The sequence below is a fragment of the Caretta caretta genome, chromosome 11 (genome assembly GCF_965140235.1).
Source record: "Caretta caretta isolate rCarCar2 chromosome 11, rCarCar1.hap1, whole genome shotgun sequence".
Taxonomy (NCBI): domain Eukaryota; kingdom Metazoa; phylum Chordata; order Testudines; family Cheloniidae; genus Caretta; species Caretta caretta.
This window is the reverse complement of record NC_134216.1, coordinates 26,761,892-26,788,995: the sequence shown is the minus strand read 5'-3', so window position 1 is coordinate 26,788,995 and position 27,104 is coordinate 26,761,892. Positions and strand designations below refer to the sequence as shown.

The 27,104-nt window shown below is 42.6% G+C and overlaps 1 protein-coding gene across 6 annotated transcripts in view; it reads right to left on the bottom strand.

Annotated features, from left to right (window-relative positions):
* Positions 1–27,104, bottom strand: part of LYPD6B (LY6/PLAUR domain containing 6B) — a 132,781-nt gene that overhangs the window by 31,855 nt on the left and 73,822 nt on the right. The window contains exon 1 of one of the 6 annotated variants that reach the window (XM_075117829.1): positions 10,777–10,897. The exons of the other annotated variants lie outside the window; for them this stretch is intronic. The gene's annotated coding sequence lies outside the window, so the exon portion shown is untranslated. Of the gene's footprint in view, positions 1–10,776; positions 10,898–27,104 lie in introns of those variants that run through there. 6 annotated transcript variants of the gene reach the window in all.

Here is a 27,104-nt window from a genome sequence, read left to right as displayed (position 1 = left end):
TAGTAAGCCTATTGTTTTATGCTTGCTCTGTGAAGGTTGAGTACTGAACCATTTCAATGCACAGCAGTAGTGAGGTTTATCTTCCTCATATACATTTCCTTTAGTTTGTATTGGCAATTTGCCTTCATATAAAGAAAGATCTATAAAACCAGTGAACTTTATCAAATACATCTGATAGCACACAGAAGCACAATTACACCTGTACCAACTTTCTACAAGTTCAAGATTCCCCCACCCTATCCCAGTTCCCATGGCTCAAATCACATAGCCTGTGGCAAATGGCAAATTTTAGGGAATATAAATACAGAAAGGCGGGTTCTCATCCGTGCACAGGCAAGGACTTTTTCCCCACGACACTCCAGACACAGGGCCTTAGGATCGCCCTCCTTCACCCAAATCTCTTCTCCTCTTTCCCCAGGACTCCCATTCTCCCCTTCCCCCCCCTTCCCCTAGGACTCACTCTCTGCAATGAACTTTCTCGAGAAGCACTGCTCATGAGCCAGCATCCCCTGCTGGGACTCAGGAATCTAGCTCCACATACAGTACCAGGAATCCAGCAGGCAGGCAGGGCCCCTCCCCACGACACCCTTCACGGGCCAAGGTGGACAGGCATGTAGGAAGCAGAGTGGCTCAAAAATAGATTTGGGAGGTGAGGGCTGACCCTGCTGTAGCCCTGGCCACCTGCTGCCTATGACAAAGGGTGATAGACATATGTGGGCACTGGTATACTGGCAATCCAATGCACACACTATGGCCCCACTCCTGCAAATACCTATGGATGTGAGTAATATTAGAAATGGGAATATTCCCACTAAAGCATTTGCCGGATTGAGGGCTACATTTGTATAAAAACATACCCGCATGAAACCTCCAGGAATATGTCCAACCAAAACTGGCAACCCTACCCATGAGAAAAAGTGATATCCATTTAACATGATGATTTATCATTTACCTTTCACTGCCTAACCTGCTCTCTGCCTATTGATCTGTGTCCATGAAAATTATTCTTAAATTGCAAAACTCGGATCACCTTTGAATCGCCTTTTCCCTTCTTCCTTCCTTCCCTCCCTCTTTTAAAAGCAGAACCCTGTCACGAGAACATTTCCTCCTCCGCTCTGCAAATACTGAATTTCATCAAAGAATTACACCTGCCCAAGGGCAGGGATAGGCAGCCAATTCAATCCTGGACCTATAATAGCTATTATGTAGAACAATGTAATGACTTTAAAATCTACATCTCCCAACACTAGAGAACTGCAAATGGGAGCTTACACTAGTCAGGAAGAGGAGTTTACTTATCTGTGTTCCACTGAGGGTTTCCACATGTGCGCCATGCATCCAGAGCCAGAGAATTTGAAAGTAGTAGTGTCTGTTGATCTGCACATACACCCTTGTTTTGCCTCATGGTTTTGACGGTAGTGATAAAAGGAGAGGCAGACCAGGGTGCACCTCCAGTTCCTTTTCCACTGCAAATTGAACAGATCTGCAGCAAAGGGGAAGGAGGGCGGGAAGTGGAATACAAATAGGGACCCCGCATCTCGAAGAACCTCCAGTTACAGGTAAGTAACCTCCTCTTCTTCTTTGAGTGACGGTCCCTATTGTATTCCACTGTGAGTGATTAACAAGCAGTACCTAATTTGGAGGAGGGTACGAGGAAGAGGATGGAATGGTGGATTGGAGAACAGCCATGCCAAATGAGGCATCCGTCACAGAGTCTTGCACCAAGACATAATGCTTAGCGAAGGTAAGTACCAAACTCCACATGATTGCCCTACATATATCTGGAAGCAGTATATTTTGCAGAGTAGCTGTAGTCTATGCTTGTGCTCTCGTCTAATGGGCTCTCACCCCAAGGAGTGGAGGAAGTCCCAACAACTGATAGCAAAGTGTAACGCATCACAAAATCCACTTACAAATCCTCTGTGTGGAGATTGCCTACCCCTTAATCCTTTCAACTATAGCAACAAACAGTCTAGGGGATTTCCTGATCAATCTTGTTCTCTGCAGGTAAAAGGCCAAGGCCCTGCAGAGTGAAGGCACCACTTCTCCATTGAGACATGAGGCTTCAGAAAGAAAGCAAGTGTATGGGTTGGTGGAGATGAAACCAGGATACAACCTTTGGTAGAAACTTGGGGTGCAGATGCAGGGAGACTTTGTCCTTATGGAATATGGTGAGAGGAGGAGTCTGCCATCATGGCCCCCAGTTACCCTTCTCATGGAAATAATAGCTACTAGGAAGGCAACTTTCGTGGAAAGGTGGGACAGGGAGCAGGAAGCCAGTGGCTCAAAAGATGATTTCATTAACATAGAGAAAACGAGATTGAGGTGCCACTCAAGAGCAATAGGTTAGAAGGGTGGGAAGGTTCTGAGGAGACCATTCCAAAATCTGACAGTCAATGGATGCGTAAATATGGAGTGGCCTTCCATTGGGAGGATGGGGGGATGGAAGGAACTGATAGCCGTTGTATGGACCTTGATGGAGTTCAGAGCAAGTCCCAACGTCTTCAAGGCAAGGATGTCTTGTACTCCAATGAACATACCCATTCTAGCAAAAATGCCCATCCAAAAACCAAGCTCTCAGGTGAAGTGTGTATAGATTGGGATGCCTGATCCTGCTGCCATGTTGCATGAGGAGTTCCAGAAAAGCTGGCAGGGGACACAGGGGACTAGCCAACATGCAAAGAAGCTGAGGAAACCAGAATTGGAATGGCCAGAAAAGGGCAACCAGAATGACCATGGCCTTCTCCTGCCTGATCTTGTAGAGGTCTCATTGCAGGAGCGGGAGATGGGGAAAGGTGTAATTGATCTGGTCCAACCAGTGGAGGACGAAGGCATCGCCTTGGGAATGGACACTGATACCCCTTCCCATGGAGCAGTAGATGGTGCACTTGCTGTTGGCATGGGAGGCAAAGAGTCCCTCATTGGCTGAAAATATCATTGACTACAGTGTCATGAAGTTCCCATTTGTGGTCGGCCATAAACTTTCTGCTGAGAAAGCCTGCAGTCACATTCTGAGTCCCTGGAAGATAGGCTGCTGACAACAGGATCTTGTGGGCAATGCACCAATCCTATAGATAAACTGCTTCTGCACAGAGTGCAGTTGACCTCATGCCCCCTTGTTTGTTGATGTAATAAATGGTGGTGGTGCTGTCAGACATGATGAGAACATGATGGGAGCAAATGGATGGGAAGAATGCTTGATATGCTCTCCATGTCACCCACAGCTCCAGAATGTTGATGTGCATTCTGGATTCCCAAGGGGTCCAAGTCCCTGGCGTCATGTGCTCACCCATATGGTACCCCATCCAGCAAGTGATGCATCCATTATGATCATTGTGTCTAGGGAGGATAAGAGGAAAGGCATCCAAGCCCAGATCTGCCTCAGGTCAGTCCACCACTAGATGGAGGAGTGCATTTTGGAGGGGACTGTCAACAGAATGTCCATAGTATGTCGCATGGGAGAATAGACTCTCTGGAGCCACAGCTGAAGACAGCGAAGGGGAAAGTGAGCGAAAACAGTGATATATATGCAGGCTGCCATGTGGTCGAGGACGAATAGGCAAATCCTGATCGGAACAGAAGGACCGTGGACCACTTGTGTGACGAGTTCCTGCAGTACCTGGAACCTATCCCTTGGTAGGTAGGCTTGTGCTGAGACCACATCAATGAAGGTCCCTATGAAATCCAGGGACTGTGTGGTAACCAAAGTTGATTTTTTGACATTTACACTTACCCCTAGGTAGGAAAGGATTCTGAGTAACATGGAGGTCAAGGCTTGAGCCTCCTTTCTTGAGGACCCCATGACACCAGAGGTGGTCTGCTATGACAAAGAAAACCTTGGTGAAGACCACGGAGCAGCGGTGAGTCCAAATAGTAGAACCCTGTATTGCAAGTGCTGAGGGCCTACAAGAACCTTCTGTGGATTGAATGGATGTCTGTGTGAAAATAAGTACCCTGCATATCGAGAGCTATAAACCACATGCCTCTTTCTAGCAACAGTAAGCTGCTAAGGTGACCATACGAAACTTGGGTTTGCAGATGAAACAACAGAGGCGGCAGAAGTCCAAGATTGGTCTCCACCCGCCTTTCTTCTTGGGTAACAGAAAATAAGTGGAATAGAACCACACATTCTGATAGAACACTTTCCTTTGAACTATCACTCCCCTTTGAGGTAGGGAGTCTACCTCTAGAGCAAGGATACTGTCATGAGGGTGGTCCCTGAGGAGGGATTGGGGTAGGGGTTGTCGATGAGGTAGCATTGTGAATGAGTTTGTATAGCGATGTCCAGTGACATCCAGGACCCACTTGTCCAGTGTTATCACACTCCAAGCTGATAAAAAGAATGCTAGATGACCCCCGAAGGGTCAGGTGCATGGCAGGAGGCAAGGTGGTTGGCAGCTCTCTAGGTGCATTCAGAATATCGCTTCTGAGAGGACTGAACATGTGGTGCTGAAGACTGTGAAGGTGGTCCTGGAAGACGGGATTGCAGGGACTTTTGTCGTTTGTGAGGTGGGTTGTAGGGTCATTAGTGGAAGAACTGGGGAGTCCTGAACCCTTGTGCAAGTGGCGGATGGTAGAATTTTCACTTGGGTGCACATGTATGGATACCCAGCGATCGTAGTTTGGCTCTGGAATCTTTGAGAGAGTGGAGGAAATCGTTGATCTTCTCGTTAAAGAGGTTAGACTCATAGAAATGGAGGTCCTCTATGGTATTTTGTACCTCTCTGATGAATGCAGCCAGATGAATGCTGCCATGATTCCCTCCACATGACAATAACCATAGCCACAGTGTGAAAAGAGGTATTCGCGGTGTCCACAGCAGACTGAAGCACCATTCTAACTATCAGTTTGCCCTCTTCCAGGACAGCCAGAAAACAGGCTCAATCCCGCTGGGATTTGTCAGTAAAGTCCTCCGGTTTACTGTAGTTGAGAAAGTCATATTTGGCCAATAAGGCCTGATAGATAGAGATCTGAAATTGGAGGCTAGCCAACAAGAAGACCTTGTGACCCAGATGGTCTAGTCACTTACCCTCCCCGTCTGCCAGGGTGGATCATGGATGCTGTTGACTGGCCTGCTCCGTTGCCACTTGGATCATGAGGGAATTGGGCGGGGGGTGAGAGAACAGAAACTCAGACCCCTTAGCTGGTACATAGTGCTGTTTTTCTGCCCCTTGGAGATAGGTGCGCAGGTGACTGAGCTATGCCAAACAGTTCAAGCTGGCTGAAGAATGGAATCATTGATTGGTAGAGCAACCTGGGTCAGTACCAAGGCACGAAAGATGTCCAGCTGATGCTGTTTGTTCTGTACTTCCTCCAGTGGAATATGAAGGTCAGCAGCCACCCTGTGTAGGAAGTCCTGGAACTGGTGAAAATTATCTGGAGGCAAGGAGGGGAAGAAGAGGTCACACAGTCACACAGCAGTCACTCTTATCTCCTAAAAACTAGTACTTTACACGAAACTGACTTAACACAGCAGGTCACAGCACCACTGGAGAGGTTGGGAAATGTTCCTGTTCCATCTGTACCGAACTGAATGGCTTCTCCAAAACCAGTTCCAAAAGCCTACCCGAGAGTTGCTGAAGCAGGGATGGGGTGGACCCTCTCTTGCTGAACAGGAAGGCTCCAAAGGAAAATATTGAGACCAGGACTCCCAATACAGCCAACAGAATGGATCCAGAGGATGCTGCGGATGGCCTCATGGGGTAAGATATCAGTAGCTTCTCTGGAAAGGAGGGTACTGCCCATGAAGCTGTTGATCCCTTAGGGTATTCATAGTGGATGCGCAACCCCTGCGCTTCATCCAAATCCTCTGACGACAAAAACTCAGATGCCAGTTCCAATGGCAGTACCGTTGGAACTGGTGGAGCTGTGTACCCCATAGGGGAATGGGTGGAAGCAGGACGCAGTAAGATCATACCTCCCTAGGTGCAGGCAGTAAACGAAGGCATGGAGATGACGGTTCCCCAAGGGCGAAGGGTTCATGTGGCTCCAGCGCAGTCTCCAACTTCCCCGGTGTCAGCGGCACACTCTTTGTAGCCAGAACCAGAGCCGAAGTGGAGGACTGTCTCGAAATGATTACTTAAGGGGGGGGGGGGGCAACGTGGAAGGCATGTGTGGCTTAGTACGAGCAGATCTGCCGGTCTGCATGATTTCTTGTCCTGCTTGTGAGCCTTGGAACATGCCACTTCTCTGTGGCTGGAACTCATAGAAGGCACATCACCCTTCTCAGGCCTGGAGGAAGACTTACTGCCAGGCTTATGCACTTGCTTCCTTGCCTCCCGACTAGGCGACAGCACAGGGTCTGTAACACTGGTACCACTGGAATCAGACTCAATCTCTGCCAGAACTGGACTTGATCTCTGTGGTCAGAGACACGCTCCTGGGTTTCTCAGGCCAACACACTGGAGGGGTTCCCCAGCCTGGATCCTACTACGGCCTCATGGTGACCTCCATGAGGTGCTTCTTGAGGTAGAAAGCCCAACCTTCTCGGGTACAACTTGAGAAGGACAGGCAGCTACTGCACCTGGATGAAATGTGGGCTTCTCCCAAAGCAATAGAGACAGCGTTGGTGCTCGTCACTTACTGAGAAAGAACACGGGCAGAAGGCGCAGATCTTGAATCTGGGTGTCTTTGGCATAATTCATATCCAGGCATGGGTTCTGGATCAGGGGTTGGGGAAGCCCCACTGGTAAACGGATTCCCCAAAGACTCTTATCTCCTAAAGAATACTACTTTACACAAAACTGACTTAATACAGCAAAAACTAGAAGAAAAATAATTTTATACAATTCTAATACTACGTGGGGATTTTTTAAATGCATCAGAGACAAGAGGACAGTAATAGCTCCAGCTCGGACCATGCAGCCATGAGAAGGAACTGGAGGCCCTGCCCTTTATCACTTCGGTTGAAACCATGAGGCAAAGCAAGGACACATGCATGGAGCAACGGACACTACTACTTTCAAATCCTCTGGCTCCAGACGCATGGTGTGCATGTGTATACCCTCAGTGGAATACAATAGGGACCATCCCTTGAAGAAGAATGACATGTTTCCCATGTAGCAGTAAGCTTTTACTTTCCTTGTGGAAAATCAGAAGGAAAGGATTTATCCACCCTTGCTTCAAATTGAAACACACACATACACACACACACACACCCCTTTCCTGCTACCTCTGAAAATATCTGAATGCATCTGCATTTCTCATTTCTTTTCCACATAGCCAAAATTTCTACATTTATGAGCTTAAGCTTCTTTCAATATCTCATTTAACTATTTTAACATGAGGGTACTGTATAAAATTGTAAAATATTTTATATTAAAGCTGACTTAGCACTTTAAACGGTCAATGACTGAGTATTATTTCTTTGCTAAAAGCACTCATAAATTAGATTGTTAGTTTTACTATTTTACACTTTTATGGAACTTATCATTCAAGTCCCTCGAAGCACTAAATCATCATTAACTAACTGAGCCTTAATACCCCTGTGAAGTAGGTAAAAATTACTATACTTCTTTTACAGTTGAATAAACTGAGGCACAGACAGGTTAAGTGATTTAAATAAGGATCATATAAAGCATCATCAAACAAGCTGGGAATACAACCCAGGATTCCTGACTTGCAGTCTCTTGCTCCAGATATGGCTCCCTTCTTTTACATTATAATGTTCTACATTATTACGTACATAGTTTATATTTCTCTTTATTCTCTCTCTTTATTCTCATTTGTTTCTCTCAAACAGTTGCTCTGTCATTAGGTAAAATTATTATTCTTTTTGTGACAATTGGTACCATAAACAACTTTGTTCCAATGGGCTGAGATTAAATCATTCCTACCCTGTGTAATTCATGAATTGATGCAGTGTTAAACTGTATGTTCCACAAATGGCAAACCAGACTTGTCCAGTATATCTTCTGGGTGGGGGATGGGGAGGAAAAGGGAGGACAGACAGACAGTGGTCCAAAAAACAATAGACCAGATCTTAAATCAGCCTGGCTCCACTGATGTCAATGGTTTCATGCTGATTTATACCACATGCGGATCTGGCTCATCATGTGTAAAACTGAATAGAAAATGGAAGTGCCAACTTTTTGCTGTTTTTTAAAAATAGCATAAAATTCCAGTTGCTTCATTTTTGATGCTTTTTATGTTTCAGGAGGAATTCTGTTCCTGATACAAAGTGGGCCCCAATAACATACATCTGGATGCAATGCAAAGATTATGCACCTACAATCTATCTTGTAAAGAAAGTCATTCTAGGTAATAAAAACTGAGAACTTGCACAAGGTATTTTTGTTTATTATGAGTTAAAATGCTATCTTAAGCTTTTATCAAAAGGATTATAGCAACAAATAATCTTCAGTCACAGCAATGCAAAATAAATCTCTTTTGTACAACTATATAACCAGCTAAAAATAAATTTTAAACTAAAGAAGCATAACTGTGATTAAGCTGGTTAGTAGATATGGCCTGACAGCTTTGTCTCATTATTCATAAACAATATTTCTCACAAGCTTCACTCTCAATTACATTTCTTAACCAAGATTTCAATAATTTGTCACCTTGATTTCAGAGCTGAAGAGAATGCTTCTCTCACTCTGGTAACCCAACATAACTGACACATCGGGAAAACCCCTTGATATCTATCAGCCTCCACTTATCTACACCTGCTCATTGATCTCATTTCATGACACTTTGTCTTCTTTCCCACCAGCAGAAAGTTGATTACAGTCACACACACCAAAAATTTGAGTTCTCTCTACCTGACCTTTCCTATTCTTCCCCCCTTACAGCTAACGTCTTCCAAGTCAAAACCAGTTCAGAGCAGCATACGTGTTAATGTAAATTCTAATCTGTGATGCCAACTTCTGCTTTGAATAAGTGATCAACTCAAACTTTGGAGGAGGGAGTTTTTTCTTGCCAGAACCTTTCAGCGAAAGCACTAGAGGTTCGGAACTAAAAACTGTGTCACACAATAATAGCTCCACTTTTACAATGTGTACATGCTGTTCTTTCACATGTTTCATGCTGCAAACTTGAACAGCCACATTCCTAACCCTACATCTTCTCTCCCCCCCACCCCCACTCCTGCCCCTATTAGCTCATTAACAGAAACTTTGGTCTCTTATCACCTATTTCTCCAAAGGTCAATTTTAGTAGCACACTGGTTATGTCATTTTTAACAGACAACACAAGATATAACACTCCAGATGGAACTAATCAGTTCCTGGCTCCAGCACAAAGCAAACATACAAGATCATCTTTCAAAATGTTTCTGCCCCCAGTTTATTTTGTAATTTTTGAACAAAGAACTAGGCAGGAAAGAGTTAACTTCCATTTTTTTATGTGAAAGATGAAGGGGGAAAAAACAAACAAACACAGCAAGCTACAGAGAAATATATTTGCTCTAGTAGCATGAATGACCCTAAATGGACAGAATAATAAATAATACATTACACTTAAATAGAGCCACAGTCTATCAAAGCAAATTACCAACATTAATGAATTTAGCCTCACAACAGCCTTGTGAGGCAGGGAAACAATCACATCTCAGTTTTACAAACAGAGAAACTGAAGTAAGGAGATTGGCTGACTTGCTTCACATCACACACGAAGTCTGTGTCAGAGCTGGAAATAGACCTCAGTTCTCCTGAGCCCCCAACTCATGCTTTAATCTCGACACTACCACGGACCTTAGTGAAAGGTCTGCATCTGTTCAACGCAACTGCATACACTCCAGTGTCCCGGGTCCCTAAATTATGCTCCTTTGGATTTCCTAGCACATCAAAATAGTTTGAATAAATAATGCACAATGTCAGTTTGTTGTACTGTTATTCATTTAAGTTCTGACCTTTTATCAGTGTATCACTGGAGATGCTGCTCGAAATGGGCAAAGCCTGACATATAATTCACGTGGAGATCAAGGCTTAATTATTCCCTGCATACAAGCTCTACTCAGCACAGAGGGGAGCATCAAGTAGTCATTTAAGTAGTCCCTATTTCAGCATTGACAGACCCCTAGGCTACTTGAATTGGAGCAGCCTAGCTCTGCTATGCCACCACCCACCTTCTCCCTGTCCCAGTACATCCACCCCATGATGTGGATGGGAGAGGTGGCTGGGCTTCATGCCAGTGGGTAGCATTAGCCTCCACTGGCCAGAATCTGACCATTTTGTACTACTTGAGCACCACAAAGTAGTACAGAACTCAGACTTTGACACCCTCTCCCCAGAGTTCCCAAAAGATGTAGTGATGCTGTTCAGTCAGCCACAGTGAGCCTAAAATTCCATGCGGAGATTAACAAGATCAGTTGAGAATTTTGTTCACATGGCTGTTGTGACCTTAAGTGCCTAGGGTAGCCCACACTGAAAATGCCAAAGTCAGGGCAGACTGCAAAAAGGAGAGCAGATTCCCCCAAAACTGGTGGTTAACACTGTAGTTAGACTCACCGACCAGTCACAAACAGTGCTTCTGATCCCCAACATTAGTCATCAAGAAGCTGAAAACAAAGAAATCACACAGCCCCCTTTATTGCATTCCAGTCTCTGACTCCCAGTCAGCCCAGTAAAGTGAGAAGATACTTAAAACTCTATTCAATATACAGAATGTTTTTCTGACATCCAAAGAGCCAGCCACATTACCAGATCAATACTAGTTTGGATGGTACCCAAATACCACACTGCCAGCCAATCCTTTAGTAGCTAAAACTAAAAATTTATTATAAAAGAAAAGAATGAGAAGAGAGCTGCTAAATGGTCAAAGCAATCATATACATACATGTGATTTCAGAGTCCATATATCATGTTCTTCGAGGCATTGGTGAGTCTGCTGGCTTGTAAAGTCCCTCTGGAACACATCCAAAGCTTGGATGGGTCTGTCAGTCCTTTATACAAAATGTCAGTTTGTAGAGAAGGTACTCCAGAGGTGTGAAGCAGGACTGAAGACAAAATGGAGAAGATGCAGCTGCCTTTTAAATTCTTTGCCATGTGGCTTGTACGTCCTTTGTCCCAAACACAAACTCACAGCACATGGGCATGAAAAAGCTCTTGGAGACCCCTGACCATATGCATGTCCCTACACATCCTGTTGACTCATAAGCGTCGCCCCTGGATTCTCTCAATGGGTTCATTGTACAGCTGATTGCCTTTGATGGGCCATTAAGCAGACTGGATAGTACTGATGCCAATCTGTCTGAGGTTGTCACCAGAAACACAGCACAAGTTTGAGATACAAATATAACACACATATTTATAACCCACAATACAAAGATGATACATACATATAAACAAGAGTATCATACTTAGCAAATCATAACTTTTCCACTGATGCCTTACATGGCGTATCTTGTAAGATTCATTGCAATTTGGTAATATTGGGTATCCATAATATTATAAATGGTCATCTGTATTCCATAGAGCATCACAGGTTTCATCAACCTCCTTAGCTAGGCTGTTTTGTTTGATGTTGCTCATGAGCTTCTCCCCTTCCACCCCAGGCTCGCAAATGAAGCATTGAACAACAACAGGAATTACCTACAGTTCAACTACTGAGTTTTGTGGAATGTGGCATGGCTGGAGTTCATCAAGATTTTTAAAAGGCCATTTGTGATAGGTGTAGAGATATGTTTGTAGAAGATTATAATTTAGAGATGCTCCCTCATAAGAATTGAGAGATGTGCCCTGAAGGCACGGATTGGGAACACCACATTGCTGTGTGCAGCAGCTCACCAGAGCTCTCCAGTTTGTTTTATTAAAGTTTTATTCCTTTCTCATTCACTAGTTTGTTATTTAATGAACCCCAACATCATTACAATAGCAACAATGCAAATTCAATTTTAAGGGTATTTTAAAAGATAGGTTATGAAAGTGAAATGACTGAAAAACCCAGCCTACACTGAGTAAGCATTTAACAGGATTGCGTTTGAGAAAAAATCTGTGAAAATCTGTCAGCAGCAGCTGCAGAATGATTACATTTACAAATGTAGTCCGTACACCGAGACTTGAAATACTCTTCTTTGGTTAATTGCACCCAGTGTTAGAGTAAGAGCATCATGTTTTGGCAGATGTGGTCTATCCATGTTTATCTCCAGAGCTGTTCCTATTCGGCAACGAATTAATCCAAACACACAAACAGGAGAAAGTAAAACCAGGCAGAATTTTTAGAAACTCCCTGGAAAGCTAAATCTTGCCCTGACACTAGCAGGGGAAGCGTGTGTGTGCAAAGATGCTTTTAGGTAAGTCTTCTGCTGCAGGAGACTTGCCAGCACAAGACAATGATGTGCACTCTGCTATTCTAACCCTCAGAAGCAAGATGTCCACCATCTACCAGGTAGTGTTTGCTGCTCATAGTGTTAAGCTGGGGAGGAGGTCAGGAGCACAGCCTGTACCAAAGACCAAGCCTACCTGGGAGATGCAATGCCCAGGCCAGTATACTAACAAAATATATGTCCTAGCTATGGATAAATGCTGCAAAGCAGCTGAAACCCCAAGCAGAGATGCTTCTGTAGTTGCCTATACCCTCCTTCTCTCCTGTGAACAAACAGGATAAGATATAGCCTTATGTTTGAATTCTAAACAACTGAAGAACAGAGAAGTCCAAATGCATATTATTATTAAACATTTTTATTGCATCTACCCGCCGAACCAGGGCCCTATTGTACTAGGCACTATATAAACATGTTTTGGCAGGAATCACCAGATGATGCTGTTACATATAGCCTTACAAGTTCTCTTTCTTAGTTTGTGAGCAAATTTTTAGTCTTTGAAGGAATGCTGTACAGTTTTGTTTGTAGCAGCCCTTGGAAAGACGTTGTGGCAGACAGTTTGCTCTCCACTTTATTTTCTATATTTGGATGCATTTCATGGGACAGAGTAGCTTCCTGAGAACCGGGCATTACAGTAGAACCTCAAAGATATGAACACCAGAGTTATGGACTGACGGGTCAACTGGACATTATGTGGAACTGGAAGTAACCAATCAGGCAGCAACAGAGACACACACACAAAAGCAAATACTGTACTCGCAAAAAGAAAAGGAGTACTTGTGGCACCTTAGAGACTAACCAATTTATTTGAGCATAAGCTCATAAGTGCCACAAGTACTCCTTTTCTTTTTGCGAGTACAGACTAACACGGCTGTTACTCTGAAATACTGTACTGTGTCTGTATTGCCTCTTAAAGGTAGACACATGTAGGCTGCCTGTCCCCCCCACTCCCCACCCCATGTCCATGCGCAGGGCATCCACTTACAGCTAGAAGCTCACTGAGATTCACAGGCAAAGCTGTGAGTCCCCACTGCCAGCCCAAGGCAATCGGAGCAGGAGCAGCACTGGGGTCTGTGCTGCTTTCCTGGGTGCTGTTTTCAACACCCCCCTCCCCATTCCCAGGTTGGGAGTGGGTGCTGTTTCACCCCACTGACCCCCACCGGGAGGGGGATGCACTATTTTCACCACAACCACCCTCCCAACCCCTGGCCAGGAGGGGGACAAGCTTGTCTGGGCAGGGAAAGAAGCTGCCTGCAAGAAAGCTGCCTAGCTGCCTCTGGAACCTGGCCCAGAGCGTGAACTGCTAGAGTCGGAGCTGTGTTTTGTTCAGAGTTATGAACACTTCAAAGTTATGGACCACCTCCATTCCCGAGGTGTCCGTAACTCTGACTTCTACTATAGTATATGGGCTGAGATTTCTGGATGAGGGCACTGACTATTCGCTGTGGCTGCCTCTGTTGCAGGAATGGTGTGTATGTGTAAATAAGGCAAATTATATCTGGAAGCATCTACATCACTGATATCTCCTCCACTAATTACACACTGGAATTTCTATTTATCATGTACACTGGTGATAGATAAGCTATACTCAGATCCATTTATCCATTCTTTCTTGGAGGTCCTATTGCTGAACTTCAGAGGATAAAATGAAACAGAGATATATCAGATCCAAGACCAGCCTTAATTCTGCCCATGTCTAAATCACAGATTAAAGGTTAGATCCTGCACCCCTTATGCACACAATAGAAATCAATAGGACTATTTGCATGAATAAGGGTTGCAAGATCCAACCTGCACTCTCTTTGCTCAGCATTTAATTGTGTCTCACTTGTCTTAAAATGTGAGCTACAAGGACTTGGAAAACAGAATGTAAGGGCTGTCTACACTACCGCCGAAGTAAAAAAAAAGCCACTCCCCTGAGCAACACAAGTTACATCGACTTAAAGCGGTGTCCACACCACACTATGTCAGCAGGAGACACTCTCCTGCCAGCATAGCTTCCGCCTCTCATTGCGGCGGACTAATTATGCCAAAGGGAGAGCGCTTTCCCATCAGCATAGCGCATCTTCACCAGATGCACTACGGCATCACAGCCGCATTGGTGAGCTGCACTGATGTAGCACAGTAGCTAGACTAGCCCTCAATGTCTAGTTTTACTTTAATTTGTGTCAGTCTCTGGATCTCACAGTGGGATGTTCTTTAGTAACTTCCTACAGTAACACACCTCACTGAAACACAATAGATCTCCTCAAGACTTCTGCAACAACAGAACACTAGAGGGACTATTTCTCCACTTCTTCTCCAGCAGTAAAGCAAATGAACAATTTAAAAAAATGTGCCAAATCAAGATTCTGTCACTAAATGACCTTACATTTCAATTTAAACCTAAAAATTAAGCCTTGGATTCTATTAACAGGGATGTACCCAGTGGGATTTTCATCAATTAAAAGGCCAGAAGGGACCATTGTGCTTATCTAGACTGAGCTCCTGTATAACATAGGCCATAAAACTTCCTCAAAATAATTCCTAGAGCATATTTTTTAGAATTGCCAGTGATGGGGAATCCACCACGACCCATGGTAAACTGTTATGATTAATTACCCTGTCTGTTAACACTTTTTTTCCAGTCTGAATTTGTCTAGTCTCAACTTCCAGCCATTAGATCGTATTATAGCTTTCTCTGATAGACTGAAGAGCCCATCATCAAATATTTGTTGCCCATGTAGGTATGTACAGAATGTAATCAAATCACCCCTTAACTTTCTCTTTGTTAAGCTAAATCAACTGAGTTCCTTAAGTCTATCACTATAAGGCATATCCCCTTATCCTTTAATGATTTTTGTGGCTCTTCTTTGAACCCTCTCCAATTTATCAATATCCTTCTTAAATTGCGGACACCAGGACTGGAAACAGTATTCCAGCAGTGGATGCACCAGTGCAAATACAGAGGTAAAATAACCTCTCTGCTCCTGCTCAAGATTCCTTTGTTTCTGCATCAAAGGATCGCATTAGCCCTTTTGGCCATAATGTAGCACTGGAGTTCACATTCACCTGACTATCCACCGCCTCCCCAAATCTTTCTCAGAATCATTGCTTCCCAGGATAGAGACTCCTATCTTGTAAATATGGCCTACATTCTTTGTTCCTAGAAGTATACATTTACATTTGGCCAAATTAAAACACATGTTGTTTGCCTGCATCCAACTTAGCAAGTGAGCCAGATCGCTCTGTATCAGTGACTTTGTCGTTTTCATTAGTTACCACTCTCCCAATCTTTATATCATCAGCATACTTGATCAGTGATAATTTTATGTTTTCTTCCAGGCCATTGATTAACATGTTAAAAATATAGGGCCAAGAACTAATCCCTGCTGGACATCTCTAGAAATACACCCTTTTGATGATGATTCCCCATTTACAGTTGCATTTTGAGACCTATCAGCATGTCATTAACACTTGTCTGGTGTGAGCTTTGCCTCATGTTTGACGAAGTATAGTTACTGTATATGTTTTATGATTATAGATTTTGTAGTCCCCTCTAATGCACTGGGACTGACCACAAGGACAATTTATGGATGCCTGTAGGCCCATGCTCTGTAATTCCGTACCCAGTGAATCACAACTGTATTGCAGTAGCCATAAACCACTGCTCATGGTCTATCTAATTTGTGTTAAGTTTACAGAACCTGTCATTAACTTATCTCCAGCCAGTTACATTACAAAGAAACACTGCCCCTGTACACTACAGTGATCTGACAGCACTGGCAAATGAAACAAAGCCTGTACTGGCTTTCTGTCTAGGACAATGTTTTTGCTTAGGGCTGGAATGAGACTGTCTCTCTCACCCTGTATATGAAGCAGTACACAGCTGAGCCTAACAGCAGCCCAGGGAATGAACTATGACTTAGAGTTGCAGTTTCTACCTTGGTTCCATCTTGGATATCCAGAGAGAAATCAACTGTCTCACCCCTTATCAGGCACAGATAACTTTCCTGCCCCCAAGCCAGGTCAGATCTGCAGACTGGCATGTCAGGGGCAGAACCAAGAATAGGAAGGAAGGGGAGAAGTGGCGGCCCCATGGAGCCTGGTTTCCCCCCTCCGACACATAGAGCAAGATCCAGGTAAGCTGTGCAGCTACACAGGCAAAACAATCATGAATATAGGATGAAATTCAATAAGGACAAATGCAAAGTACTCCACTTAGGAAGGAACACTCAGTTGCACACAGACAAAATGCCTAGGCAGGAGTACTGCAGAAATGGATCTGGGGATCATAGTGGATCACAAGCTAAATATGAGTCAACAATATAACATTGTTGCCAAAAAAAAAAAAAAAAGCAAACGTCATTCTGGGCTGGAGTGTTGTAAGCAAGACACGAGAAGTAATTCTTCCGCTCTACTCTGCACTGATTAGGCCTCAGCTGGAGTATTGTGTCCAGTTCTGGGTGCTACATTTCAGGAAAGATGTGGACAAATTGGAGAAAGTCCAGAGAAGAGCAACAAAATAATTAAAGGTCGAGAAAGCATGACCTATTGGGAAGATTGAAAAAATTGAGTTTGTTTAGTCTGGAGAAGAGAAGACTGAGTGGGGACATGATAATAGGTTTCAAGAACATAAAAGGCTGTTACCAGGAGGAGCGAGAAAATTATTCTCCTTAACCTCTGAGGATAGGACAGGAATCAATGGGCTTAAATTGCACCAAGGGCAGTTTAGGTTGGACATTAGCAAAAACTTCTAACGGTGGTTAACCACTGGAATAAATTGCATAAGGAGGTTATGGAATCTCCTTTGTTGGAGATTTTTAAGAGAAGATTGGACAGACAGCTGTCACGGATGGTCTAGATAATATTTAGTCCTGCCATGAGTGCAGGGGACTAGACTAGATGACCTCTTGAGATCCCTTCCAGGCCTACAATTCTATCTCCAGTGCACGCAGGCTGAGGCTGCCTGGGCACATTGAAGGATCTAGCAAGGCCAGCTTTTATGAAACAACCACAAAAATGTATTTTTGTAAAACTTAAGCGAATGGAGATTTCAGGTCTGAATATTATGTTTTCATGGCTCATGTGTTCTTATGTTTATCACGTGAATTGATTTTAATCAGAAATATGTTGGAAGCCAGGGGTGAAAAAATCCTGGCTCTATTAAAATCATTGGAGAAACTCCCATTAAACTCAATCAAGCCAGGATTTCACCTATGGTGTTTGTGTTTTCTGAGAGGTTTGCTGAAAGCAGCAACTAGCTAATTCGTATAAAAACTCTTCACTTAAAATTTTGGACCCTACATGGTGTTGTATCATTATAACTTAGCATAACATGTCACATTTAATGCTGCAGTGAAGTCATGTAGCACAATTAATTTCAAACAGAAAATTATACACAGTATCACCTATTATACCTACCAGATAACCCAGACCTTATTGAACAAGTCTGAACTCTTCCAGATTTCTCATATAGACAGAGGTTCTGGCAGTTGACTGAAAAATACTGTCTCTCCCCACCCACATCCATCATGAGCTAAAGAGAATGCCCCAACTCTCCTCTCTGCTATCTCAGAAATTCCCCTTTCCCTGACAATAACCTCCTAAACGTCTTTGCTCTTGAGATGTCTCCACTGGACAGCCTGCAGAGCCCCTTTTTCTCAGATAAGCCTGAGCCACCTGATACATTCATATCATGCATTGCTCTGTGATTTTTCTCTCAAAAGCACTTTGCATAAATAGATCAGTGTGGATTGATGGATGCTCCAATTAAAATTTCTTAAAGATGTAGTAGTAGGCAGCCTATAAAAAACTATGGAGAGAAATAAATGTGATCCGATTTTCACTATGAAGTTTTCTGTTTACAGTATCCACTGGGGACTCTTTCCACTTGAACCCTTTCACGCTCAGTACTTGCCATCAGATGAGATGACAGGCTGGAGTTGATGAGAGTTACTAGTGCTTGACATGTGTGGCAGTATACATGACAGCATTTGCTTTTTAATTTGAGTCTTGCAAACAAGGTACAGATCTCCTCCACCTCACAATAAATGTAAGTGATGGGGAAAGGAGAAGCAGTGTTTGTTTTTATGTTTGACAAGCGTTAAAAGTTTCCCATGAGTATTAGTGGACAGATGTAAAGTCAGTTTTAATTCCTTATATGCTAACTGTGGTGTATTGAGGGCCGTGTTGGATTTGTAAGCTATCACTTTAGGAGTAGTGGTTGGGGTTTTCGTGTTTTTTGCTTGCAAGCTAGAAGGCAGGCTCTGCTCTGTGTGATCAGCAATCAGTTCTTCTGAAAGCCAACTTACAATAAGATGGGGCAAGTTGTGTGTGAGTCTACCCAAGGGAGCAGCCTGTTTTCTGTTTTGGGGTTCTTGCATGGTTTAATTCTCAATTCTCAGAAATGAAGTAGACTGTGTTGCAACTTTTCAACAAAAGTAATTCTATTTATCTAATTTTTCTGTGTGTATACTGTGAACATAAACACTAACAAACTAAAAAGAATAAAGAATTCATTGCTGTATCTCTGGGCCTGGTTTCACAGATTTCCTGCCCAGAAGGAACCGTTAGATCACCTAGTCTGACCTCTGTGTAACATAACTTTTGTTTCACACCATATAACAATACAACCCAGAAAGTGGAACGTAACAAATGGCAGATCATGCTGCTTGGTTTTCAGGCTTGCTAGCTCACAACTATTTTAGTGAAGCATTGTTTGGCTCAATTTATCTTTCCAACATAATATATTACTTTTGGCAATGTAATAGCAAAATGCATTGCCTATACTGCTGAATGGTGTGTGAACATAAATACCTCCTGTTCAGAAATGTCCAAACATGTATGCCGTAACTGCAACTAGAAAAAACAAATATTGCCCTGCTTCATTCCACTCTAAGAGTTAAATCTTCTACACAGTTGTGAGCACACAACTTCTACTCACAAAATCCCACTGGGACAATCTGGTGCTAAGCAATAGGTTTTGTACAATTTCTTATGCTCCATCCTCACTATGAATAACCTGTATCCAGACTATTGAGCTGGAGTTGTAGTTTATTCTAGAGGATACAAGAAACTTAATTAACCATAGCACATGCCAGCTGAAAGTGAGACCTAGCTTCCATCATCTCTAGGTTGCTAGGCTCATTTGCTAGAGTGAATCAACCAAACACCCATCCCAGGGTTCAGAAAGAATCAGAACATCCAAAGACAAAGGGTACTTCAAGATGCTTGTTGTCAAAGCCAAGCTGATATTTATTTTATCAGAGACACATGGCGAGCGAAGAAATAGTTTTATTGGACCAAATTCTGTTGGTGAAAGAAAGAAACTTTTGAGCTCCACAGAGCTCTTCTTACCCTCACCCACTTGTCTCTCTATTATCCTGGGACCAACACGGCTACAGCAACATGGCAAACAACATTTATTTTACAAAATCGTTTTCACCAATGATTCTCTTTTCTTTTAGTCTGATGTGAAAGGCACTGAAGCCTGCACAGGCCTGGGAATCAGGAGCACCTGATTGCCAACCCCAGCTTTGCCAGTAACTCACATGTGAACTGCAGCAAGTCACTTTATCTCTCAGTCTCAGGTTCCTTTCCATACCCCTGCCTGTATCTGAAGAATACAAATCCCCTCACTTGGGACCCTTCCATTCTCCAGATATTAGGAACAGTCCCATCCTTATGTTAGTCCATAGCACCATGGAAGGATGCAGTAGGCTAGTGCGCTCTAACCTTTTGCCTGTGGAGAACTGAGTTCAAATCCTGTTTTGATCACAAATCAAAGCAATTTTGGGCGCTTTTTTCCGAATCTGTGTGCATGACAAAAAACACTGTACTGAGCATGACTGGCATTCTCTGCTCAAACAGAGATCCACCAAATGGACTGCCTTTCTTAGTGCTATGTACACCTCCCTCCCCACTCAGAGGCTCTGTTTATCTTTTTACAAAGTGGTCCCAACCAGGCAAAGAGGATTTCCCACCAGCAGGGCTGGCTGCAGCATGTCCTTGGTTGGGAGGAGCCCGAAAGAGAAGTAAATAAGAGTTCTGTGCATGCCTGCTCTCCTCAACCATTGCACATGTATCAGGACAGATTGAGCCAATGCTCCTCTCCACCTCATGAACAGAGGTCCAGCTCTCCTGTTGCATTCCTGGCATAATGACCCGCTACTACACACATGAGCAGTTTTTTCACTCAGTTGGCATGCAGAGGTTGAAAGGCCTAGGCACAGGTACAGGAGTTGTACAAATTACATTGCTTTTAGGGGCTGGCAAAAACTGGGTTTGGCACTGTCAAGAACAGACCATCATGCTAATGATGATGCTATAAATTCACTAGAGGTTCTCCTAAATACAATATTTGTTCCACTGCTAGGAACTTTTTCCATTATACACATACACACACACACACACAATCAATCAATCTTTCCTTCCCTACAAAGTGTATCATAGAATCATAGAATATCAGGATTGGAAGGGACCTCAGGAGGTCATCTAGTCTAATCCCCTGCTCAAAGCAGGAACAATCCCCAACTAAATCATCCCAGCCAGGGCTTTGTCAAGCCTGACCGTAAAAACTTCTAAGGAAGGAGATTCCACCACCTCCCTAGGTAACGCATTCCAGTGTTTCACCACCCTCCTAGTGAAAAAGTTTTTCCTAATATCCAACCTAAACCTCCCCCACTGCAAATTGAGACCATTACTCCTCGTTCTGTCGTCTGCTACCACTGAACAGTCTAGATCCATCCTCTTTGGAACCCCCTTTCAGGCAGTTGAAAGCAGCTATCAAATCTCCCCTCATTCTTCTCTTCCACAGACTAAACAACCCCAGTTCCCTCAGCCTCTCCTCATAACTCATGTGTTCCAGTCTCCTAATAATTTTTGTTGCCTTCTGCTGGATGTTTTCCAATTTTTCCACATCCTTCTTGTAGTGTGGGGCCCAAAACTGGACACAGTACTCCAGATGAGGCCTCACCAATGTCGAATAGAGGGGAACGATCACGTCCCTTGATCTGCTGGCAATGCCTCTACTTATACATCCCAAAATGCCATTGGCCTTCTTGGCAACAAGGGCACACTGTTGACTCATATCCAGCTTCTCGTCCACTGTAACCCCTAGGTCCTTTTCTGCAGAACTGCTGCCCAGCCATTCGGTCCCTAGTCTGTACCGGTGCATGGGATTCTTCTGTCCTAAGTGCAGGACTCTGCACTTGTCCTTGTTGAACCTCATCAGATTTCTTTTGGCCCAATCCTCTAATTTGTCTAGGTCCCTCTGTATCCTATCCCTACCCTCCAGCGCATCTACCTCTCCTCCCAGTTTAGTGTCATCTGCAAACTTGCTGAGGATGCAATCCACACCATCCTCCAGATCATTAATGAAGATATTGAACAAAACCGGCCCGAGGACCAACCCTTGGGGCACTCCACTTAATACCGGCTGCCAACTAGACATGGAGCCATTGATCACTACCTGTTGAGCCTGACAATCTAGCCAGCTTTCTATCCACCTTATAGTCCATTCATCCAGCCCAGACTTCTTTAACTTGCCGGCAAGAATACTCTGGGAGACTGTGTCAAAAGCTTTGCTAAAGTCAAGGGACAAGACGTCCACCGCTTTCCACTCATCCACAGAGCCAGTTATCTCATCATAGAAGGCAATTAGATTAGTCAGGCATGACTTGCCCTTGATGAATCCATGCTGACTGTTCCTGATCACTGTCCTCTCCTCTAAGTGCTTCAAAATTGATTCCTTGAGGACCTGCTCCCTGATTTTTCCAGGGACTGAGATGAGGCTGACTGGCCTGTAGTTCCCAGGATCCTCCTCCTTCCCTTTTTTAAAGATGGGCATTACATTAGCCTTTTTCCAGTTGTCCAGGACCTCCCCCGACTGCCATGAGTTTTCATAGTATGAACTATGGGAAATGCCTCCTCAATAGTAAGATGGAAAAATTAATTGCCTCTGCTTAAACTTGGAATTCTTGAGTGAACTGGGAATGCCAGCAATTGAAGAGCAAATTCACTTCTCTTGTGAACAAATGCTCTGTGCACAAATGCAGCCTCTACAAACCCGGCTGACAATGGTTAGATTTTTAGTGTGCATGCCAAGGTATAGTAACATTAAGCCTTATTCAAGTTAGAATTGTGAAAATTTGGCAGTTTTCAAGAACCTTTTTTTCATCCCAGTTCACATGCGTTCACAGCCTCTGGATTTAACTTAAGTCTGGGATTTAAACAAATACTGAGCTGAAACCAATAAATTGTACCTACTTCTGAGATGAAATCATGGGGCTTACATGGTTTCAACTACAGGCGGTCTGAATTAGAATATCAGATCCACATACACACATCAAATCTGGGGGTAGGTGGGGTTTAGAGATGATCCTATATCCAAATTTTACTGTTTGGCCATATCTCTGGTTTCAGGGCAAAACCATATATCGGTCCAGCCTTGAAAGTTAAGCAAAGATATTATTACCTTGACTATTCTGGGCCTTGTTTCTATTAATAATGAAATCCAGACCAGGCATGCTCCTCAAGGGTGGAGCTTTTGGTTCTAGTGAGGTCTCACCTTCCATAACACCCTGCCTTCTCCCACCCTGCCTTCACCCCACATTAAATATTAAAAAGCAGCTGAGATAATCCTTGTTATTACATTGGAGAAATAAAAAGTCTCTTGGAAAATGGGCTGTTTAAACAGCAGAAAAAAAAAGCTGACTGCTTTGAACACTTCTAATTAATTATTGCCTACCACCAGTGACTTTATTAATCAAGTTGGTTTTGCAAGTGTAATGGTGTGTAACAGAGTCTGCTACTATATTGCTTCCTGAATCAAAGGGCAAGAACAAGTGAAGTTTAGCAAAAATCTGGCATTTCTTATACTCAGAAACTAGAGAGAATGCAATACCTCCACTAGTTTTCATTCCTATTTTTTATTAAAAGGTAAACAGAACTACTGACAGTACAGGGCATCCTTTTACATAAGGCATAAGAGCACTAGGTGTACATGAGAATACATTGAGTTATAGGTTAGTTTGAATTCAAACTAAGTCATAAAAGCTGTAACGGTGATTTGTTTTTACTTAATTCTTTCCACTTGCTCCAACTTTCCTTAGATCGTTGTGTTCAGTTACTGCAATACAGGCAGTAAGTCTTTACATTTCTCTTAATTTTTGGCTTTTATTCTTGTGAACAGCATTTTCACCTCAATTCACTGAAGTTTATTTAATGTATATTAATTTTTCTGTCAAACATAAAGGTTCTCTAAAGATTTGCACTGTACATTTTTTATTTATCAGCAAATGTCTGTCAAATCCTCTAAGACTAAGAATGAGTCAAGTGCTCACAGAACATTAAGATTCCCAAAAATCCACTTTCTAAAAGTAAAAGGGAGACACACTCCATGAGTGTTAGTTTTCGACATTTCCAAACCATTTTACCAATCCATTGTACTGCAGCTAAATTACAGCAGGGTTTCCCCACTACCATTGCTTTTGTTTTGTTCCATAATGCTAGTTCACTCAGTACAGCCTGGAATTCCTGAGTTCAAATCACTTAGGATGACAGCTGTTAAGAGATTGCTCTACATCTGTATATATGTAAATAGTTAATAAATAAGGTCTCAGTAGAGGGTGCTCAAGAATATTTAGCATAGATCCTGGGTTTTGTAGGACCACTAAAACTACTTGTTCTTCTGTACTGTAAAAGGCTTCCTCTGTGGAGCATTTTACATCAGCAAATAACTTATCGTTATAGTGTCAATCAATATACAGTGAGTGATATTAACAAATAACATTTACTGCATGATATTTTACTTAGTTGGTTAACATAAGAAATACTGCAGATACATTGGTAAATTTACCAACCACAGGTATTAAATGCGAACTGTTTTTTAATGTAAGTTCCTTGGGGGTAGGAATCGCTTTTCTCCTCGGTGCATGTATTACTTCCTAGTACAATAAGGCCCTATCCAATGGGGGCTTTGAGTTGCTGAAATGATAAATTACAATAATGCCACCCAGAAAGCCTTGGACAGGGTCCCTCACCAAAGGCTCTTAGGCAAACTAAGAGGGGAAGTCTTCTTGTGCATCAGTAACTGGTTAAAAGATAGGAAATAAAGGGTAGGAATAAATGGTCAGTTTTCACAATGGAGAAAGGCAAATAGCTGGGTCCTCCAAGAATCTGTACTTGAACCTGTGCTGTTCAACATAGTCATAAAAGATCTAGAAAACAGGGTGAACAGCGAGGTGGCAGATGATACAAAATTACTTAAGAAGAGTTATAAAAGGATCTCATAAAACTGGGTGACTGGGCAACAACATAGAGGATGAAATTTAATGCTGATAAATGTAAAGTGCTGCACATTGGAAAACATACTCCCAACTATGCATACAAAGCTATAGGGTCTAAATTAACTGTTACTAGTCAAGAAACATCTTGGAGTCATCACGGACAGTTCTCTGAAAACATTTGTTCAGTATGGAGCAGGAGTCAAAAAAGCTAACAATGTTAGCAACCATTAAGAAAGGGATAGATAATAAGAACAGAAAATATCATATTGCCACTATACAAATCATGGTATGCCCCATCCTGAATATGCATGCAGTTGCGGTTGCACCATCTCAAAAAAGATATATTTGAATTGGAAAAGGTGCAGAGAAGGGTAACAAAAATGATCAGCTTTCATAGACAAGGAGAGATTAAAAAGATGGAGACTGTTCATCTTAGAAAAGAGGTGACTAAGGGGCGGGATATGACCGAGATCTATAAACTCATGACTGGTGTGGAGACAGTGAATAAGGACGTGTTATTTATTGCTTCACATAACACAAGAACCATTGAACATAATAGGCGGCAGATTTAAAACAAAAGGAAGGACTTCTTCACACAATGGACAGTCAACCTCTGGAACCTGTTGCCATAGGATGACCAAAAGTATAACTGGGTTCAAAAACAGAACTAGATAAATTCATGGAGGATAGGTCCATTAGAGGTTATTAGCCAAGATCATGAGGGATGCAACCCCATTCTCCATGTGTCCCTGAACCTCTGGCTGCCTGAAGCTGTGACAGAACAACAGGGGATGGACCATTTGAAATTGCCCTGTTCCATTTATTCCCTCTGAAGCATCTGGCCCTGGCCTCTGTCAGAACAGGATACTGGGCTAGATGAACCACTGGTCTGACCCAGTATGACTGTTCTTATGTCCTTACTAAAAAGGAAATAATCATCAATTAAAAAAATTATTTTAAGTATTTACATTGGGTTAAATAATAAATGATTTTTGCGAGTATGTCTATCCGTACTTTTTATGTGAAAATAAGAACAGCCATTTTCAAGTTTCCAAGAGGTCACCATTGTTCTACTGCTGGCTGTTCTCAGGAGGAGCTAATGATTAAGACTGTGCTGCAGGGTAGCAGTTTTGAAATTCTTCTCTTCTTTCTTTGCAAACCAGCTCTGGTATGCACGCTGTGCTCAAGGTCATGGACTTGCTAGCTATTGGCCCTACAATCTGAAAAAAATATTAAAAATGTTAAGCGACTATTTGGCCTCCACGTCTACTCAGCTGCTGCTTTGTCTCATTTCTCATAATGATATCCCCAATTTCCATGTTTTAGAATATGCGTTTCTTATTAGGCTCCTGAAGAAAACATGTATTAGAACCTGGAAGTGAGCTCTCCAAACAGAGGATAACTGTACATATCGTATGAGCTGCACTATACCATGCAGAATGTGAAAATGAATGTTAAATCATGGAATCAGTCCTTCCTCATATGGACAATCCTGCCACCATCAATGAGATTGCTCACGTAAGCAAGAGTGGAATCATAGTTTGTTATTACCTGTTATTTTAAAGTGGATTATCTAAAAATTGACAACAGAAAATTACTATCTACTGCTTGACTTTGTAGCTGTGTGTGAATATGTAGTAAGATCTTTCACAAAGCATTCCCAAGTTCAGATCTTCTAACCAAAGTGTAAGCCTGGGGCAAATTTTTATGGCTGAGCTACAGTATTCATTCTTGAAAACAGGGAGGGGTACATAAATGATATACTGACAGACTCTTAATTATTACTGTCCTGAAAAAATATAGCTTAACAAAAGAGCCGGGGGAAAAACCCTCTTCAAACATAAAACCTAATATGGACTGAATTAATAAAATAATTAGACAATAAAAATCATAGGCAACAGATCTAGGACTTAGCTCAGAATGTGAAAAAAGGCACTGAATTAGTAAATATCTTTTATTTTTAAGCATACATTGACAAATTCTGTGGCATTAATTTACACAGCAGGTGGCAGGTAACTGTCTTCTATATAACCATGCAAATGCACAGGAAGCAATTAAGTTTATTACAGGAGAAAAGAAGCTCAGCAGCCTTTTGAAAGACGAGAACCTTCCTGCTGGAATTCTCTGCTTTCCACTTATCTGTCATGAATGGATTTGAGCGATTCAAATGCAACAGAAAAAACATTAGCACCACCCCTAAAACCTGGAACATGCTTATCCTAACCTAAACCAAACACACTGGGCATTGAATGCTATGGTGTAGGGTTGATCCATTCCATAAACTAAGTTAACATATAAACAGAAGGACATGTACAATATCATGACATAATTATCAGGCAAAGCACTTTTACAATATATTTACATTCTAATACAATTTCTATAATAATTGTATTTGGATAGAGTAAATACAGCCACTGGACAGCTGATTATTAATAACTTACATCGTAGTCTATGCAAAGAAAAGGAAGCAGCAAGTTCGATGGTACACCACAAGATGGATCGATGAGAGAAGGTCCAAGTTTTTAGAATAGAGTCCTAACAATTGCAAATGAAGCACAGCATTGCTGCAAGTT